General features: G+C 48.6%; 1 protein-coding gene across 1 annotated transcript in view; it reads left to right on the top strand.

Annotated features, from left to right (window-relative positions):
* sgsm1a (small G protein signaling modulator 1a) overlaps positions 1 to 19,904 on the top strand; it is a 204,646-nt gene that overhangs the window by 55,589 nt on the left and 129,153 nt on the right. The gene's annotated exons all lie outside the window — the stretch shown is intronic.

Raw genomic sequence — 19,904 nt, 5'->3', positions numbered from 1 at the left:
ATTTCGACTTTCAAAAGGTGTTTGATCGTGCCGTGCGAGAGACTTTGTGAAGATTAACGCCTGTGGTATTAAAGTGGTGCCCATGAAAGATGGAAGGCTGAAGGACAGGAAGCAAAGAATTAAGGAATAATTCTCAGGTCGCCTACTTAGATGGCATGTTTCAGACATCTGATTGTTCTCCAGATGCACGAATGTTTTGCGCACGGGCATAGAGGAAATATAAAATTGAGTGACAGCATAGAATTGGCAAAGTGAGGAAGAACAGCAGCCCGAACCATTACATCAGCAGGTTAGGGATAGATGTCAAGTAGTACAGGTTGGGGAAAAAGAATTGAACTATAAACCAATGGTAAAATATCCACTGAGTGGTGACAATTGACAGATCCAGGAGCGCAGACACGCGGGTGTGGGGGTGGGAGGGTGCTGGAGACACACAGGTGGGGGGGCGGGGGGGGAGGGTGTAGACACGCGGGAGTGGGGGTGGGGTGTAGACACGCAGGAGTGGGGGGTGTGTAGATATGCTGGAGTAGGGGGGGGGTTGTAGACACGCAGGAGTGAGGGTGTGTGTAGACACGCAGGAATGGGGGGGTGTGTAGACACGCAGGAATGGGGGTTGTGTAGACATGCAGGAGTGGGGGGTTGTGTAGACACACAGGAGTGGGGGGGGTGTGTAGACACGCGGGGATGGGGGGGGTGTAGACACGTGGGGATGGGGGGGGTGTAGACACGTGGGGATGGGGGGGGTGTGTAGACACGCGGGGATGGGGGGGGTGTCTAGACAAGCGGGGATGGGGGGGGATGTCTAGACACGCGGGGATGGGGGGGGTGTGTCGACATGCGGGGATGGGGGGGGTGTGTAGACACGCAGGAATGGGGGGGTGTGTAGACACGCAGGAATGGGGGTGTGTGTAGACGTGGGGGGGTGTATACGCGTGCGTGTCGGGACACCAATCTAGGAGCTGCACACACACAATTCTAGGGGTTGCAGACACGCACCTCTTTAAAATCAGGAAAGGACAAATGGAATATATAGGTTTGAAGAACGGGTATGGAATACAAGAGCAAGGACGTGATACTGAATCCGTGTAAAGCATTGATTAGACTTCAGCTGGAGTAATACTTTGCAGCTTTGGGGCCGCTCATCAGAGAATGTGCCGTGGAAAAGGTGTGATTCACTAAAGTCACATGCATGAGAAGATAGAGGTATAATGAGACGCTCAGGAAAAAAAATCAGGCTGTCTTCACTGGAATAGAGACTGCTAATGGGGAAATCAAACATAAGCGTTTTGAAAGGATTGAATCATAGAAATTTACGACACAGAAGGAGGTCATTCGGCCCATCGTTTCCGTGCCGTTGGAGCGGGTAAATGGTGAAAGATTATTTTCACTGGTTGGTGAAGTGGTAATAAGGTGGCATAAACTCACATTCAAACGGGAAGTGGGAAGTTAGAAGGAATATTTCCCTGCTGAGAATTATCAGACTATTCTTTACCATAATTGCCCATTGAAACTGAGCAAATCCTAATATTTAAGAGGGAATAGTGATAAACACTTGAAGAAATAGGAGTAGCGATTGGAGCTGTGATGGGGAGCGGGCGGGGAAGTGGAGCTATGGAGTTAAGATGCAGATTAGCCCACGATCTGATTGGATGGCAGAGCGGAGCTGACTGACCTATTCCTATTCCTTTGTTGCTAAGCTGTCCTTGGTTTCAATCTTTGATTCTAATTTCTGCCCACTCTCAGTCCTTCTCAAAGTTGTCTCCTTCACACACTCCCTATATCTCTGTGTCTTTCAGTGCTCCTCTCTGGTATCCTCCCCTTTCTCTGTTTTCATTTTTCCCTTCACACAGTGTCAGCTGTAGCTCAGTGGGTAGCACACTTGCCCCTGAGTCAGAAAGTTGTGGGTTCGCAATCCCACTCTAGAGACTTAAGCTCAAAAATCTAGGCTTGCAGTGCTGAGGGAGTGCAGCACTGTCAGAGGTGCCGTCTTTTGGTCGAGATGTCTGCTCTCTCGGGTGGATGTAAAAGATCCCATGGCACTATTTCGAAGAAGAGCACGGGAGTTATCCCCGGTGTCCTGGCCAATATTTATCCCTCAATCAACAGAACAAATACAGATTATCTGGTCATTATCATGTCACTGTTTGTGGGAGTTTGCTGTGTGCAAATTGGCTGCTGCAATTCCTACATTACAACAGTGACTACACCTCAAAAGTACTTAATTGGCTGTAAAGTGTTTTGGGATGTCCTAAGGTCATGAAAGGCGCTATATAAATGCAAGTCTTTATTTCTTTTTCTTGAGCTAACTCCAGTCTGTACCTCAGTTACATAAATTATGAACAGCAGTGGACCCAAAGCTAATCTCTGTGTTAGACCACACTTAGAGTACTGAGAACAGTTCTGGTCTCCATATTATAAAAAGGATATCAACCTCTTATTGAAGTGACCACCTTTTAACGGCATTTGATACCCTTCCCAGATAACCAAGCACAACACTAGACCCATGGGAAATATATTGAATGGCATTAGAGATGGGCAAGTAGAACGAAATTCACGGAGCTGTAGTAAATAGGAAGACCACTGATGTTAATTGTATTGCAAACTATTTACAGCACAGAAACAGGCCATTCAGCCCATCATGTCTATGCTCTACATACGTCTCCTCCTACCCTTCTTCATCTAATTCCATTAACATATACTTCTATTCCTTTCTCCCTCATGTGTTTATCCAGCTTCCCCTTGAATGCATCTACAGTATTTCCCTCAACCACTCCCTGTTTATCCTGAATTCCCGATTGGATTTAGTGACTATCTGATATTAATGGCCCCTATTTCTGGTCTCGCCCACAAGTAGAAACACCTTCTCTACGTCTACCTTGTCAAATCCTTTCATAATCTTAAAGACCTCTATTAGGTCACCTCCTCAGCCTTCTCTTTTTTAGAGAAAGAAGTCCCAGTAATAATTATAGAAACATAGAAAATAGGTGCAGGAGTAGGCCATTCGGCACTTCGAGCCTGCACCACCATTCAATAAGATCATGGCTGATTATTCACCTCAGTACCCCTTTCCTACTTTCTCTCCATACCCCTTGATCCCTTTAGCCGTAAAGGCCATATCTAACTCCCTCTTGAATATATCCAATGAACTGGCCTCAGCAACTCTCTGCGGTAGGGAATTCCACAGATTAACAACTCTCTGAGTGAAGAAGTTTCTCCTCATCTCGGTCCTAAATGGCTTACCCCTTATCCTTAGACTGTGTCCCCTGGTTCTGGACTTCCCCAACATCGGGAACATTCTTCCCGCATCTAGCCTGTCCCAACTGGAATCCCCAGCCTCGGACTGTGCAAAACCATGGAATGTCCCAACACTTGTACCATTCAGGAAAGGGGCTGGCACCTGCACCTCCTCCAGAATGAGTACAACAGTGGGGGCTTCATCCATCACCTCCCCCTCCCCATCCCCCTCACCCCCATGCTCTTGGTCTGGGAGGTGGGATTGGAAGATGGTCTCCTCTTCAGGCTCGTCCGCGTCTGAATCTTCTTCTCCATCGGCTTCAGCCTCGTAAGGGTTGGCCTCAAGTTCTGCAAAATATAACAGAACAGACAAATGGTTAGCAGCAGAGGTGGGGACAGGGCGGTATGAGTAGGCTCACACAGCACAGGCAGCAGGCTTGTTTGAAGGACCACGATGAATGATAGCACATTGCATCAACCGAAGCGTAGCTGACGGAGACATCCCCATGAACCGAAGCCTGGCTAGCCCGCGCAGTACTTAACTTTAAGCAAAGCCGGACTGTGGAATTTTCAGGACTTACCCTCTCCCTCGAGTGTGGGGCCCAGCTTGTGCAGTGGTGGTTGCTTTTCTCCAGGCAGGACCCATCAAAGCAGCGACCCTCTCTTCCAAGGGTGTCAGTGGGTGCAGACTTGCCGGGCCTCCTCCTGTTCGAGTTCTCTCTCTTTTGTTGTGTGCCACCTTCCTCTGCAAAGATGAAACTATAACCTTTTAGAGAGGGTGTCTTTCCACTGGGTGGGACATACAAATATTCACATTTACAATTGCAATTCCAGTGAATAAATGAAAATATTACTTACGCTAACTACTTGAACTAAGGGGGCATCGTTTCAGAATAAGGGGCCGCCCATTTAAAACTGAGATGAGGAGGAATTTCTTATCTCAGAGGGTTGTAAATCTGTGGAATTCACTGCCCCAGAGAGCTGTGGAGGCTGGGTCACTGAATATATTTAAGGCGGGGAGAGACAGATTTTGAGTGACCAAGGTCCTGCCACTTTTTGCACTGGCCTCCAGGCCTCGGGATGGTCACCGTTGCACAGTAATCTTCTGCAAGTTGGTTCCAGCGTTTCTTCATTTCTTTTGTTGAAACTTTTATGTGACTTCTGCTGGTGTCCAGCTCGTGCCATCTGGCCTCAAGTACAGTAAACCAGTGCCTCCACTTCATCCTGTGAGAAATTCCTGGTCCTTGAGCCACGTTGCATATTGTATTGCAGCTCCGATTTTTCCACTGAGAATTAAAATTCTCACACAGAACTGGCTCTTTAAAAATGGCCGAATGCAGACCGGGAGGTGTACTGGGCATGCGCGCCCAGAGCAGTCATGTCAAAAACGTAATTTTTTTCCCCACACATGCACAGCAGGGTGGGGGGGGGGGGGGCATCATTTTTTCGGCGCAGCCATTAGGCTCCACCCCCCCGAAGCTAAAGGACAGGTTGCTCGGCGCCAATTTCTAAAAATAGATCGGGGAAACTTGCAAGTTTTTTTTTGGAGCAGGGGCCAAAAAAAAAACGGGCGTAACTCTTGCAACACGCCAAAAAAAATGGCATTGGGGAAAATTGTGCCCTATGAATTGTGCATAACTAAGAATTAAAAAAAACAAAAATCCCAAATCGTAACATTATGTTACTATGCACTATGGTTAAAAAAAGGGAGAAATGGCAAACCATAAATTCTCGCTCACTCAAGCTAAAATGTAATGTTGATAGAATGAATATCAAAATCTAGTCAAAATTGGATAGTTTAAGTCCACACACCAACTCATTGTCTCACTGAATGTTTCGGGTTAAACATTTGAGGCAGAGCAAGGGAGCAAAAACACTTACTCTGTTTGTAAAATCTGTGAAGTGCACTTTAATGGCAAGCTGCTTATCTGTCCCGGATTTCAAGGTAACGTACAACTGTTTTAGAAAAATAAATCCCGTATGCCTGCCCACTTTGGAATGAGCATATTTGCTGTGATTTGCTACTTCTGTATTTTGTAAGGATCCGGGACTGGGGCAGCGTGGCAGCACTCTGGGTGAGTGGGTGAGAGCTGGCTGCTGGTGAGCTTGTCACACTTTGTCTGACTGTTCAGGCAACCAGGGCTCCGGATATTCCATACCCCGCACGGGTGAGCTGTGTTGTGTATAGAAGAACTCCACGAGGCTGAGTACTGTGAGCTAAACTTAGTGTGACCTTAGTCTTCTTTATTACAACTCCAGAGTACCTAAACAACATGTCAGCCAACCTTTCATACTGGCCCTGCACATGTGTACAGGTGACCATTAGGACTCCAACAGTCGCGCCCTCTGGTGGCAAGTATTACATGGTTACATACATAACAAGATGAATGAGCGCAGGTCACTTCTTGTCAGCCGTGGCTCAGTGGACAGCACCCTCGCCTCTGAGTCACAAGGTTGTGGGTTCAAGTCCCACTCCAGAGACTTGAGCACAAAAATCTAGCCTGACACGCCAGTGCAGTGCTGAGGGAGCGCTGCACCGTCGCAGGTGCAGTCTTTTAGATGAGACGTTAAACCGAGGCCACATCTGCCCTCTCAGGTGGCCGTAAAAGATCCCATGGCATTATTGCGAAGAAGAGCAGGGGAGTTATCCCTGGTGTCCTGGCCAATATTTATCCCTCAATCAACATAACAAAAAAACAGATTATTTGGTCATTTTCACATTGCTGTTTGTGGGAGCTTGCTGTGTGCAGATGAGGTTGTCTTGCCCTGGACATCTGTGCTGCTAATTGGAGAAATTGGATGCTTAAAAGGGTGAAATTCATTTTGCGGGCCCCACAATGCACACTCCAAACAGCTGTCTTTGTTAAAATTGCCACTTGTCTTTGCTGAAGTGTGGCCATGATTTCAAATCCCACCACGGCAGCTGTGGAATTTAAATTCAATTCATTAAATAAATCTGGAATTTAAAAAGCTACTGTCAGTAGTGGTGACCATGAAACTACCGGATTGTTGTAAAAATCCATCTGGTTCACTAATGTCCTTTCGGGAAGGTAATCTGCCGTCCTTACCCGGTCTGGCCTACACGTGACTCCAGACCCACAGCAATGTGGTCGACGCTTAACTGCCCTCTGAAATGGTGGCCACCTTCTCAAGGGCAATTAGGGTCATCCCGCCAATTAATTTTTAAACAATTGACCGTTTTCCTTTCGTAGTGGGATTTGATTCTGTTAATACTTTCAATGAGGCATAATCAGTGGCATAGGCACCTCTGACAATGCAGCACTCCCTCAGTACTGCATACAAGTATCAGTCTAGATGATGGGTGTAAGATTATAATGTATAGCGCTCTCTAGCTAGGTGGTGAGCCGCCTTCTTGAAACGTTGCAGTCTGTGTGGTGAAGATGCTCCCACAGTGCTGTTAGGGAGGGAGTTCCAAGATTTTGATGATGAAGGAACGGCGATATATTTCCAAGTCAGGATGGTGTGTGACTTGGAGGGGTACTTGCAGGAGGTGGTGCTCCCATGCGCCTGCTGCCCTTGTCCTTCTAGGTGGTAAAGGTCGCGGGTTTGGGAGGTGCCACCGAAGAAGCCTTGGTGAGTTGCTGCAGTGCATCTTGTAGATGGCACACACTGCAGCCACGGTGCGCCGGTGGTGGAGGGAGTGGATGTTGAAGGTGGTGGATGGGGAGCCAATCAAGTGGACTGCTTTGTCCTGGATGGTGTCGAGCTTCTTGAGAGCTGTTGGAGCTGCACTGATTTGCTGCACTTTTGTTTGCCTGATGGAAGATGCATAAAGAACTTGGTGCACTTTGCTGTTCCACTGCCTGCTTCAATAGGCAGTTTCCATTGATGAAGTCAGTTTAAGCAGTTTAAGTCCCCAGGGATCAATTCAAAGCAGATTTATTATAACCGGACACAGCATGCAAAGACTGGCTTGAACATTGGAGATGAAATTTAATTCCAAAGAATCCAGATTGTATCCTCAAACAGCAGTGGCATGAATTGACTGAGCTAGTTGTCTGTCAGCCAGTGACTCAGTGGGTAGTCCCTCACCTCTGAGTCAGAAGGTTGTGGGTTCAAGTCCTACTTCAGGACTTGAGCACAAAAATCTAGGCTGACACTCCAGTGCAGTGCAAAGGGAGCTCTCTCAGATGGACATAAAAGATCCCATGGTGCTATTTTGAAGCAGAGCAGGGGAGGTATCTCCAGTGTCCTGATCAATATTTATCCCTCAAATGAAATATAACAAAAACAGATTATCTGGTCATTATCACATTGCTGTTTGTGGGAGCTTGCTGTGCGCAAATTGGTTGCTGTGTTTTCTACATTACAGCAGTGACTACACTTCACAAGTGCTTCATTGGCTGTAAAGCGCTTTGAGACATCCAGTAGTCGTGAAAGGCGCTATATAAATGTAAGTCTTTAGTTGTCCCCTGTAATGTTTTTGCTTCATGGGCTCTTTGTTTAAGAATTCATAGCAACATATTGCTACTAAGAACTAGTTGGTTTATTAGCAAAGATTTAACAATCACACTCCACATTACCAGTTTATCCACCAGGCTCACAACCACCTGCCTCATCGTGGATCCCCCCAAACCCAACTGGCTGGGGTTTTATTGAGTCTTGTGAGCACCATGTGACTGGCTAAGCCACTCCCAACTCAACAGCTCTACAAATCTGTGAGCATACTCACAGGCGCATACATTACATCCCCCATCTCACACCAGTGTCTTCCATTTACCAGGGTCGTCATGGGGGAACTCTGGTGTTCTGACCTCCTGCTCCCCGCCCCCCCCTCCCCAATAGCCTTCCATGGTCCCGTTGGCCACACCAGGGTATGCCTGTGTTGGGGAAGGAAGGAAGTGACTATGTACATGGCTGTTCCTTTGCCAACCCAAACAGCAACTCAGAGCCTCTTCCCTTTCCCCACTCCTGTCTCACCTTAATTCTTGTGAAATTGTTATTTGAGGAAGCTGGCGAGCAGATCCCAAAGCAAAGGTGACTTGGCCTCTGGCCTTGCTCGCTCACTATCAATCGCTCCATTGCTGCATTGTGCAGGCCAGTGTTCGGCTACAAAATGCCTCGTGACAAAGTCCACGTAGAATCATAGAAATTTACTGTTACATTTAGAATAACTCTACAAGACTGTACATCTTAAGCTCAAACTGTTGTAACCTTGGTCTCTTTATTGTAACTCCAGAGTGAGCAGGCAGCGTGGAAGTCTGCCTTTTATACCTGCTTGCTCAGGATATGCAGGTGACCCTAAAGTTTCCCACAGGTTCGCCTCCTGGTGGCAAGTCTTACACATTGGTAGTGTTTACATACATAACATTTACGGCACATAAGGAGGCCATTCGGCCCATCGTGCCCGTGCCAGCTGACAAAGAGCAATCTAGCCTGATCCCATTTTCCAGCTCTTGGTGCGTAGCCCTGCAGGTTACGACACTTTAAGTATATATCCAAGTACTTTTTAAATGTGGTGAGCGTTTCTGCCTCTGCCACCCTTTCAGGCAGTGAGTTCCAGACCCCCACCACCCTCTGGGTGAAAAAATTTCTCCTCAAATCTCCACTAATCCTTCTACTTTAAATCTATGCCCCCTGGTTGTTGACCCCTCTGCTAAGGGAAATAGGTCCTTCCTATCCACTCTATCTAGACTCCTTCATAATTTTATATAGCTCAATTAAATCTCCCCTCAGCCTCCTCTGTTCCAAAGAAAACAACCCCAGCCTGTCCAATCTTTGCTCATAGCTAAAATTCTCCAGTCCTGGCAACATCCTGGTAAACCACCCATATGTTCTCCAGTGCAATCACATCTTTTTATTCCCTCCCTTCCTCCTCCGCCTCCAATGTTCTCTCTGGGGAGGACTCGCCCACAGAGGTACTCCAGCATCCTCTGGGATGAGACGTTAAACCGAGGTCCCGTCTGCTCTCTCAAGTGGACGCAAAAGATCCCAGGGCATTATTTCGAAGAAGAGCAGGGGGTGTCCTAGCCATTATTTATCCCTCAATCAACATTAAAAAAAGCCCAGATGTTGTGGTCATTATCACATTGCTGTTTGTGGGAGCTTGCTGTGCGCAAATTGGCTGCCATGTTTCCCACATTACAACAGTGACTACACTCCAAAAGTAATTCATGGCTATAAAGCGCTTTGAGACTTCCGGTAGTTGTGAAAGGCGCTATATAAATGCAAGTATTTATCTCAACTGACTAGGCTCTGGGTGAGTGACTACCCCATGAACTGCAGCAGGTTATTTGATACTGGGGGTCAACATGCCCAGTCACTGCACAGAGATTTGTGAGGCAGCATGATCATCACAAGGGAATGAAGTGAACACTGAGGAACTATCAGTTGATTGGGCACATGCTAGTGAGGTGCCCATATTCAATAATGGTGAGAGAAATAAAATCAATGCAGACATCTCCAGACCCATTAGTCTTGCTTCCATTCTTTGTAAAATAATGGGATTGATTATCGAGAGTATTTTCGCCTTCACTTTCCCCCCAGGAGGCTTAATAAGACTGTGACAACACTGCCGAGGGTGTGGGCAAATTGACCTGCCCACGTCCAGGAAAGGCCGCACAGTTTAACATCCACACAATTAATTTTAGGACTGACATCTGATTGAAAGTAGACCTTTTGAGGCCATTTTGCAGTTACCATCAATCAGCTCAACCGTGACTCAAGACTGTGATCTTTAGAAAGGTCTTGCAATAGCTTAAAATACCAGACGTCTTGTCCTTTTCCAAAAAAAAAGCAAAATGGTAATGATTTATGAGAGCACTTTTAACCATTTGCTGAAAGAGTGAACCTTGTAACGTGTGGGAGTGTGTGAGGGGTGGTGTGTGGGGGCGCGGGGCGAGTAGTGTGTGTGTGTGTGTGTGTGGGGGGTAAATGTGTGCCCCTCCCCTATCTCCCCCATTTATTGGGGGCATAGGGGAGGGGCACCAGTAAATGGTGGATTGGGAGGGGCACCAGTAAATGGGGGGGATAGGGGAACCAGCCCACACTGCGATATGTGTGCGCACTAGGTCCATGCAGCACAGTTGGTCTCCAATTGTCCTGGTTCAACCCTCGCCACTGGATAAAGGCCTAGCTCTGGCTGGTGTGCAACGGTCACCACACGTTAAAAAATCCACGTACAGGCATCTTCCACCCCCTCAACTGGAGTTCAGGACTGGAACATCGGGTCCTTCATTGAAACATCTGTGAACTCTTGTGGAAGCAAGTCATCCTCATTCGAGGGACCGACTATAATGATAATGATTAAATGTGTGCGTTGTGAGAGTGTGGTGTGGTGGGTGGGGTTAGTGTGTGTGTGTGTGTGTGTGTGTCTGTTGTGGGAGTGTGTGGGGGGAGGAGGGTGGAAGTGTGTGGGCAGGGGGGTGTGAATGTGTGTGTATGTGTTCTGGAGTATGGGGGTGAGGGGGGTGTGGAAGTGTGTGGGGTGGGGGGGTGAGTTTGTGTGGGGGGGAGGGGGAGCGGAAGTGTGTGGGGGGGGTGAATTGTGTGTGTGGGGTGAGGGGGGGTTCTATATGTGTATATGTGGGGGTGAGTGTGTGTGGGGGGAGGGAGGGGAGATGGAAGTGTGTGGGGTGAGGCAGCGTGGTGTATATGTGTGTATGTGGGGAGGGGAGTGTGTGTGAGGAGTGAGAGGTGTATGTGTGTGTGAGGGGGAGGGGTGTGTGTGTGGGAGGGGGGGGGAGTGTGTGTGGGGTGAAGGGGGGTGGTGAATGTGTGTGTATGTGGGGAGGGGAGTGTGTGTGAGGAGTGAGAGATGTATGTGTGTGTGAGGGGGAGGGGTGTGTGTGGGAGGGGGGGGAGTGTGTGTGGGGTGAAGGGGGGTGGTGAATGTGTGTGTATGAGGGGAGTGTGTGTGTGAGGAGTGAGAGGTGTATGTGTGTGTGAGGGGGAGGGGTGTGTGTGTGTGTGTGGTGGGGGGGGGGGAGTGTGTGTGGGGTGAGGGGGTGGTGAATGTGTGTGTATGTGGGGGGGGAGTGTGTGTGAGGGGGACGGTATATGTGTGTGTATGTGGGGGGGGGCGGTATATGTGTTTGTATGTGGGGGGGCGGTATATGTGTTTGTATGTGGGGGGGCAGTATATGTGTGTGTATATGAGGGGGGGGCGGTATATGTTTGCGTGTGTGGAGGGGGCAGTATATGTGTGTGTATATGAAGGGGGGGGGTGCGTGTATATGTTTGCGTGTGTGGGGGGGGCAGTATATGTGTGTGTGGGGGGGGGTGGGCGGTATATGTGTGTCTATGTGGGGGGGCGGTATATGTGTGTATATGTGGGGTGGGGGGGGGTATATGTGTGTGTGTATGTGGGGGGGGGGGCGGGGAGCGGTATATGTGTGTGGGGTGGTGCACAGTTGTCTACCCAATAGACCAAACAGCTGAAAATCCAGAGCAAGCTCTTGGACAAATGCCGAGCAGTTGACAATGGGACCGAACTTCAGATGTCTTTACTTACTGAACAAATCAATAAATAATATAATAGTGTGTTTGTGCCCTTTGCTTCAATTAAATATGAAACAATTTAGTTAAGTTGACAAGAGCAATGCCCCAATCAAGATGTGGAGTGAGGGGTTGTGGCGGATATGATAAACAATAACTGTTATTACACTGTCTCCATCAACAGCTTTGAAGTAGAATGAAAGATTAATGGATACCCAGGAGAAAGTGCAGGTCATAATCAAATGAAGGCACTCAGATGGTTAGCATGTAAAGAATACCAGGGAGTGGGCCGCTGGTTGCAATCCAAGGGCTTGGATTATTTATATTTCCAAAAAGCGATGTCCGTGAGTGGGTTACAGGCTGGAATGGAAACATTTAATCAGAGGTGTTAGGTGGGGTCAGACTAAGAGAGAATACAGGATGGTCTAAGATGGGTTTGCAGAGTATGGGCTCAATTTTCCCCAGTGATATGCGCCGTTTTTTTTGGCGTAAGTTTAAAAAATGAAAGTTCCCCCAAGCAATGTGCGCCAGCGTAACTCAGTTAGGTACGATTTTTTTAGGTTAGTTTTTTCTTGCGTCGTAGGGGCGTAACCCGATGTCTGCGCCAGTTTTTGTCAATTATGTAAGTTTGCCCCCAAAAAAAAAAATTCTCCTAGGTCGGCGTATGTGACCACTCCCGAAAAACCGTCCGGTGAGTGAAGAGAAAACAGCGCGCGTTGAGAAATCGGCGCAGGAAGACGCCGTTGTTTTTCAGCCAGCGACGTTTTGGAGGGAGTCAAAAAGACTGAAATATGCATAATAAAGGTTTAATTTTTTTTTTACCTTTATAACGCAGTAAATGGAAGTTTGCTGGAATTCTGTAAGTTTTCATAGTTTTTCAGCTGACACGCCACCACCGAACGTCTGTAAACAGGGCTGGAGGGTTGGCGCGTCGGCCGGTAGAATCAGTCCCGCGCCCAAACACAGGGGCTCGGGGGAGGAGGTGGGAGGGGGGTGCTGTGGAAGGCGATCGAAAGGCATCACAAGACTGCACTACGCATCAAATGTAGTCCTGGGGGTTGCGGGGAGGGGGGGGGCGGGGCGCGGGTGTTCCTGATCACCGCGCCTGCTCAGACCTGGGTGTGGGGGAACAATGAACCTTGTCCTGTCTGCCTGACGTTTTGAGCTTCTTGCAAAGGTAACATTTAAGCATAGGGGCAATACTGACAATGCCACACCTCGTGCAAGCCTTTTGCATCATGCTGCTGCGGAGGAGACGATTGATTCAACGCCGTCGCATGAGGAACCTCGGAGCCCGTAGGGTGATGGGCAGGAGGCCTTACCCACGTCGGGTATATCGAGACGGGCGTTCATACCTGCACCTGAGTGATGCAGTATGTGTCAGAAGGCTGCATTTTCGCAAAGAAGTTGTAACTGAGATCTGTGAGTTAGTAAAAGCAGGTCTGCAACCTAGAAGCATCAGGATGATTGCTTTGTCAGTTGAAGTAAAGGTTACAGCTGCACTTTCATTTTATGCATCGGGATCATTCCAGGCCAAAACTGGGGATGTGTGCGTCATTTCTCAACGTGCAACACATGTCTGCATTCGGCAGGTGACTATATAAAGTTCCCCATGACTGCCCAGGCAATGCGTGACAGGGCTGTGGGCTTCTCCAGGATTGCTGGCTTCCCAAAGGTACAGGGCTGCATTGACTGTACCCACATCGCCTTGCGAGCACCTTTGGAGGATTCTGAGAGGTACAGGAACAGAAAGGGCTTCCACTCCATTACTGTGTAACCGTGTGTGACCACATTCATCGCATCAGCTCAGTTGGTGCAAGATACCCTGGGAGCACCCATGATGCGTTCATCCGATGCCAGAGCGCTATATCTGCCATGTTTCAGCAGCAGCCAGAAGGGCAGAGCTGGCTACTGGGAGACAAAGGGTACGGCCTCGCCACCAGCCTCATGACGCCCCTACGCGTAACCCGGACGAAAGCTGACAGGGAATGCAACATGTTGCACATTGCAACACGCAGCATCATAGAGAGGACCATTGGCATCTTGAAGCAGCGTTTCCGATGCCTGGACCATGCCGGAGGCTACTTGCAATACTCACCTGAGATTGTCGGTCAGTTCACTGTTGTGTGCTGCATGCTGCATAACTTAGCCATCATGAGGCAGCAGCAGCTGGTAGTAGAAGACCCACCTGAGGTGAGAGTGGCTGATGATGAGGAGGAAGATGCAGATGACGAGGAGGAGGAGGAGGAGGAAGCCATGTAACTACCTGAACCCGGAGCACGACGGTGGAGGAGGGCGGGCTGTCGTGCCCCTTTAACGATTGCTCGAGCCTTGCGCCAGCAGCTCATCCGTGAACGCTTTGCTGCCTGAGGGCTCAGCGGCAACTATTCCACATGGACCATGTTTACTGTTTGGACCTGTTCTGTAATGTTGTGTTGTGTTAATGGAACAAATGATGGAAATGATTCAGTTATTATTTAAAATATATTTTATTCAAAAGTTTAACAAATATTTGTTTGCACTTAACTTAACTTTAATAAACATATTCTTGTATCAAATTTTAAAGTTTTCAGTTAAGATCACTTATAAACTCTAAGATCACTTACAAACTTTTAAACTTGTAAATTTACATCACTTACAAAAACATTTATTTTGAGAACGTTCCAACAATAACAACAATAATAATAACAAAGACAGCAAAGAAAGGCTGCACCTATCTCCCCTCCACCTTATTCTAAGACCACCCGCTGCGCTTGGTCTTGGTGACTCCACCCCTGCCCGCAGGCAGTGGCGCAGTGTTTCTCGGGTTGGTACCAAGCTTATTCTTTCGAACATTGCGGGTAATGCGCACTTCTTGATGGAGTGGCGGTGGGGTGGGGGGTGCAGGCAGTAATGTGGAAGGCCCGGCTTGGGCCTCTTCAAAGGCTGGTCAATGGGCGCGGGGTCTGGGCTTACTCCATTATTGCAGCAGCTAACTCCGACATTCCCTCCCTCATGTGCCCTGACAGTGTCTCAGCTACCTGTGACATGCCCTCCCTCATGTTGAGAAACAGTGTGTCAACTACCTGCAACAGTCCCTCCTTTATGTTCACTGAGAGTGTTTGAACTACCTGCAACATTCCCGCCCTCGTTCACTGAAAGCGCATCAGCTACCTGCGACATTCCCTCCCTCATGTGCAACAACATGGTTTAAGCTGACAGACATTTCCCCTCTCATGTTCCTGGACAGCGTTCTCATTTCTCGTGAGAGTGTTGTTACTTCTCCTAACAATCCCGATACCTCATCACCCACCCCACTGATGGTGTCCAGGAGTGACCTCGTAAGGTCAATGCTCCCAGCACTCATTGCCATCATCTGAACCACATCGGTTAGATCCTGCACCTCAGGAGAGCGCGGTCGAGCTCTCCTTCCCCTCCTCACCCTGAGTGTGCCTCGCTGCATCCCACTGGGACCCGCAGCCTCGGACGGTGGGGCCCTGGGTGTGCCTTGCTGCATCCCACTGGGACCCGCAGCCTCGGACGGTGGGGCCCTGGGTGTGCCTTGCTGCATCCCACTGGGACCCGCAGCCTCGGACGGTGGGGCCCTGGGTGTGCCTTGCTGCATCCCACTGGGACCCGCAGCCTCGGACGGTGGGGCCCTGGATGTGCCTTGCTGCATCCCACTGGGACCCGCAGCCTCAGATGGTGGGACCCTGGGTGTGCCTCACTGCAGTCCACTGAAATCCCCAGCCTTGGACGGAGGGAAACTATGCAATGTACCAGCATCACTCAAACCACTACTCAGGGAAGGGGCTGGCACCTGCCACCTCCTCAAAAGTGAGTACAACAGTGGGGGCTTCATCCTCCCCCTCCCCCTGCCCACCCCCCTCCCCATCCCCCTCACCCCCATGCTCTTGGTCTGTAAGGTGGGATTGGAAGATGTTTTCCTCTTCAGGCTCGTCCGCGTCTGAATCTTCTTCTGCATCATCAGGGTTGGCCTCACGTTCTGCAAAATATAACAGAACAGACAAATGATTAGCAGCAGAGGAGGGGGCAGGGTGGCATGGGTGGGCAGGGTGGGTGGCATGAGTAGGCTCACACAGCGCAGGCAGCAGGCTGATTTGAAGGACCACGATGATTGCATCAACCGAAGCCTAGCTGACGGAGACATTCCCAGGAACCGAAGCATGGCTAGCCCGCGCAGTATTTAACATTTAGCAAAGCCAGATTATGGAATTTGCAGGACTTACCCTCTCCCTCGAGTGTGGGGCCCAGCTTGTGCAGTGGTGGTTGCTTTTCTCCGGGCAGGACCCATCAAAGCAGCGACCCTCTCTTCCGAGGGTGTCAGTGGCTGCAGATTTGCCGGGCCTCCTCCTGTTCGAGTTCTTTCCCTTTTGTCGTGTGCCACCTTCCTCTGCAAAGATGAAAATGTAACTTTTTAGAGAGGGTGTCTTTTCACTGGGTGGGACATACAGAGATGGTCACATTTACAATTGCAATTCCATTGAAAAATGAAAATATTACTTGCACTAACGTCTTTTTGCACTGGCCTCCAGACCTCAGGGTGGTCATCGTCACGCAGTAATCTTCTGCAAGTTGGTTCCAGCGTTTCTTCATTTCTTTGGGTGGAACTTTTATGTGACCTCTGCTGGTGTCCAGCTCCTGCCCTCAATCACAGTAACCAGTGCCTCCACTTCATCCTGTAAGAAATTTTTGGTCCTTGCACCGCGTTGCATCTTGTATTGCAGCTCTGACTTTTCCAATGATAATTAAAGTTCTCACACGGCACTCAATGTTCTCACACACACAACTGGCTCTTTAAAAATGGCCGAGTGCAGACCGGGAGCTGTACTGCGCATGCGCACCTGTAGGAATCACGTCAAAAATGTCCTTTTTTTTCCCGCTCATGCGCAGTGGGGGCAGCATCATTTTGTTGGCGCAGACAGTAGACTCCACCTCTCCCCGCCCCCCCCCCCCCCCACAAGGTCAGAGGATAGGCTGCATGGCGCCAATTTTGAAAAATAGAACAGAGAAACTTGGCACATTTATTTTTGGAGTAGTTCTGACCTAGAAAAACAGGTATAACTCTGGCAATACACCAGAAAACGGCTTTGGGCAAAATTGAGCCCCCCATGTATGTGAACGCACAAAGCGTAGTAAACAAGATAATGAGCTGCAGGCACAAATAGCCACCTGGGAATATAACTGAGACCTGACTCCAAAAAGGGCAGAATTGGGTATTAAATATTCCTGGTTATAAGGTATTCAGGAAAGATAGGAGGTGGTGTGGCAGTATTGGTTAGGGAGAATGTTACGTGTTGGAGAGCGAGACTGTCATGGAGGGGTCAAGGACAGAATCTATACGGCTAGAGTTACGACATTACACTCCAAAAGTACTTTATTGGCTGTAAAGTGTTTTGAGACGTCCGGTGTCGTGAAAGGCGCTATATAAATGCAAGTCTTTCTTTTTTCTTTTAGAGTTAGGAAATAATAGAGGTGCCATTATGCTATTAGGTGCATTCTATGGATCACCAAATAGTGACTGGATTGGACGTCACCAAGGTCCAGGTCGGTGATTGGAGCGTGGGCAGGTACAGCAGGAGCGGTGAGATCGGGGCCCAGGAGAGGCACGAGTTCGGGGCCCAGAAGAGGCGAGGACCCAGGGGCAGCACGGGCCGGCCCACACTGGGATTATGAGCGCGCACTAGGTCCGTGCAGCAGAGCTGGTCTCCAGTCGTCTTGGCTAATCCTTGCCACTGGACCAAGGCCTCGCTCTGTCAAGCCCGTGTAGTGGCTGGTGGGCAACGGTCACCCCTCGTTAAAAAATTCCACGCACAGGCATCTTCCACCCTTCAAGATGCAGTTCAGGACCTGGAATATTAGGTCCTTCATTGAAACACCTGTGAACTCGTCCCTTTTTGGCGTGGAAGCAAGTCATCCTCGATCCGAGGGATGACCTATGATGATGAAATAGTGGGAAAGATATGGAGGAGCTAATTTGCAGAGAACTTACGGAGAGGTACAAGAACTATAGAGTAGTAATAATGGGGGACCTCAACTCTCCTAATATAGACTGGGATCGCAGTGGTGTAAAGGTCCGAGAAGAGGAAGAATTTCTGAAGTGTTTTCAGCAGAGCTTTCTTGATCAGTATGTTTCCGGCCCGATGAGGGAGGAGGCATTGCTGGATCTGGTTCTGGGCAATGAGATAGGTCAAGTCGAGAAAGTGTCAGTAGGTGAACATTGAGGGAACAGTGATCATAGTATCATAAGGTTTAGATTAGCTATGGAAAAGGACAGGGAGCAATCTAGAGTAAAAATGTTTAACGGGGGGGGAAGTCCAATTTCAGTGGGATGGGAATGGATCCGGCCCGGGTAAACTGGAATCAAAGATTGGCAGGCAAAACTGTAATGGAATAAGGGGCTGCCTTTAAAGAGGAAATACAGTTGAGGTACATTCCCACTGACTAGGGGGAAAGGCAGGGCAAATAAGAGGGCTGTTAAGAGAAACAAAAGAGGAAATAGCAGAGGCTCTGACCATCATTTTCCAATTCTCTCTGGCTACAGGAGCAGTGCCAGAGGACTGGAGCACTGCTAATGGTGTACCTTTGTTTAAAAAGGGAGAAAGGGATAGACCAACTAATTATAGGCCAGTCAGCCTAACCTCAGTGGTGGGAAAATTATTGGAAAAAGTCCTGAGGGCAGGATAAATCTTCATTCGGAAAGACATGGATTGATCAAGGACAGTCAGCGTGAATTTGTCAAGGGAAGGTCGTGTCTGACTAACTTGATTGAATTTTTCGAGAAGGTTCAATGAAGGCAGTGCATATGATGCACTGTATATGGATTTTAGCAAAGCTTTTGCTAAGGTCCCACATGGCAGATGGTCAAGAAAAGAATAGCCCATGGGATCCAGGACAAAGTGGCAAGTTGGATCATAAATTGGCTCAGAGGCAGGAAGCAAAGGGTAATGGTTGATGGGTGTTTTTGTGACTCGAAGGCTGTATCCAGTGGGGTTCCACAGGGCTCAGTGCTGGGTCCCTTGCTTTTTGTGATACATATCAATGACTTGGACTTGAATGTTGGGGGTATGATTAAGAAGTTTGCAGATGATACTAAAATAGGCCGTGTGGTTGATAATGAAGAAGAAAGCTGCAGACTGCAGGAAGATAACAATGTCAGATGGGTGGACCAGTGGCAAATGGAATTCAATCTGGATAAATGTGAGGTAATGCATTTGGGGAGGTCTAACAAGGCAAGGAAATAAACATTAAATGGTACGACACTGAGAAGTGTAGAGGAACAAAGGGACCTTGGAGTGCAGGTCCACAAATCCCTGAAGGTAACAGGCCAGGTAGATAAGGTGGTTAAGAAGGCATATGGAATACTTGCCTTTATAAGTCGAGACATGGAATACAAGAGCAAGGAGGTTATGCTTGAGCTGTATACAACACTGGTTAGGTCACAGCTGGAGTACTGTGTGCAGTTCTGATCACCACATTACAGAAACGATGTGATTGCACTGGAAAGGGTGCAGAGGAGATTTACAACAATGTTGCCTGGGCTGGGGAATTTTGGCTATGAGGAAAGATTGGAGATGCTGGGTCTGTTTTCTTTGGAACAGAGGAGGCTAAGGGGAGACCTGATTGAGGTGTATGCAATTATGAGGGGCCTGGATAGAGTGGATAGGAAGGACTTGTTTCTCTTGGCAGAGGGGCCAACAACCAGGGGGCATAGATTTAAAGTAATTGTGGGGAGGCTTAAAGAAGGTATGAGGGGAGATTTCTTCACCTGTGGGTCTGGAACTCACTGCCTGAAAGGGTGGTAGAGGCAGAAACCCTCACCACATTTAGAAAGTACTTGGATGTGCACTTGAAGTGCTGTAACCTGCAGGGCTACAGACCAAGAGCTGGAAAGTGGGATTAGGCTGGATAGCTCTTGGTTAGTCTGGCACGTCTTACGTTGGGCACATAATGCTGTGGAGCGTACCTTCGGCGATCTCGAGTCTGCTGCATGTAATTGGTCACCAAGAGAGGGTGAGAAAGGACAGGCCCCATTGCAGTAGCTCTCTGTTTTCCACCGATTGGTCACAAACAATGAATGTCCCGACGAAGACACCTAATAGAAACATAGAAAATAGGTGCAGGAGCAGGCCATTTGGCCCTTCGAGCCTGCACCTCCATTCAATATGATCATGGCTGATCATGCAACCTCAGTACCCCACCCCTGCCTTCTC

The sequence above is a fragment of the Pristiophorus japonicus genome, chromosome 8, assembly GCF_044704955.1.
Source record: "Pristiophorus japonicus isolate sPriJap1 chromosome 8, sPriJap1.hap1, whole genome shotgun sequence".
Classification (NCBI taxonomy): Eukaryota; Metazoa; Chordata; class Chondrichthyes; family Pristiophoridae; genus Pristiophorus; species Pristiophorus japonicus.
The sequence above is the reverse complement of the archived record's forward strand: the minus strand, read 5'-3'. Positions and strand labels throughout refer to the sequence as shown.